Raw genomic sequence first — 1,240 nt, 5'->3', positions numbered from 1 at the left:
TATAGACCTTAGTGGTCCCCTAATACTGGATCTGAAGTCTCTTTATATAGACCTTAGTGGTCCCTAATACAGGATCTGGACCTTAGACCTTGGGGGGAACTTATATTAATGTTAAAAAACCTCAAAGTGACATTTTAATACCTTTTTTTATAAAGTGTAGTGACTTAGGTTTACTTATTTTATATTAAGTACTTTAAAACATCACTATATTCAATTTAAATGTTTCCATTAAAAACAAACTATTAAAGAGCTTTTCTTTGCCCGCTGTTGATATTCTATCAGAACGTCCCTCACATGCACCCAAACCCAAAGACCACGTCCTGTCAGTGGTGTGGTTCTGTCTGGTGTGCAAACAGAAACCTGATCCTTGTCGCCTTTCTCTGATGCTGCCGTGCCGTTGAAAGTGAATCCAAGGGTCAACAAATCCTCGTTAATCACTGCCGATGTCCCCGAGCCGATTAATGTCCTTCCTGATGTCGGTACCTCGACTCGTGTGTTCATAGATTACCAGTGTGTTACACTTAGAGACGCACAACACATCACAACACATCGCTTTCAAAGGCGCAGAAACCACATGACGTAAAGACACTCCTGAGTTAGTTTGTAGAGTATCGGGGGAAATAAATGCACTTTAAAATGCAACTATTACTTTGTTATATTAATGTTAATATTAATGTTATAACAAATGGTCCCAAACTTATTTAATTGGTGCCCTTTGTGTTCTCTTCAATGTGTAAAATGTTCCTTTTTTCTTTTTAAACCGTTGAGCAATACGTTGCTATTTCAGCAGAATACCAAAAGCAGCGATATACACTTTAATATCGGGTTAATTAGAGGGGGGGAACCGGAGGGTTGCTGGTTCAGGTCCCAGTACGGGTTGTGGACTGGTAGCTGGAGAGATGCCAGCTCACCACCTGGGCACGCTTCTCTCCATTTGTGCATGCGTAGGTGCTTTAATTTAAATCAACAAGTATAAAATATTGTATTATATAGTTATGTTATTATTAAGTAATATGGTTATCATGAATATTATAATTAGGGGTGTGGAAGAAACATTGTTGTTGTAATTTTGTGTGTACTATTGCGTAAGAAAGAACTACATGAACATAATTGACATTGTGCGACCTGTCCCGGGACAGCAGATGTAAAATAGCCTTTGGGCTAATTCTGGCACATTTTAGATGTATTATTAGTGTCATTGTTGCTGGTAAATAAACTAGAAAATAAATAAAATGTCAAT

The 1,240-nt window shown here is 37.9% G+C and overlaps 1 non-coding gene across 1 annotated transcript; it reads left to right on the top strand.

Annotated features, from left to right (window-relative positions):
• The first annotated feature begins 293 nt into the window (after positions 1–293).
• LOC117940127 lies at positions 294–425 on the top strand. Its single transcript, XR_004655707.1, has one exon. It is a non-coding gene; the product is annotated as a small nucleolar RNA SNORA68 (small nucleolar RNA).
• Positions 426–1,240: the final 815 nt, after the last annotated feature.

The sequence above is a fragment of the Etheostoma cragini genome, unplaced genomic scaffold (genome assembly GCF_013103735.1).
Source record: "Etheostoma cragini isolate CJK2018 unplaced genomic scaffold, CSU_Ecrag_1.0 ScbMSFa_1758, whole genome shotgun sequence".
Taxonomy (NCBI): Eukaryota; Metazoa; Chordata; class Actinopteri; order Perciformes; family Percidae; genus Etheostoma; species Etheostoma cragini.
The sequence above is the reverse complement of the archived record's forward strand: the minus strand, read 5'-3'. Positions and strand labels throughout refer to the sequence as shown.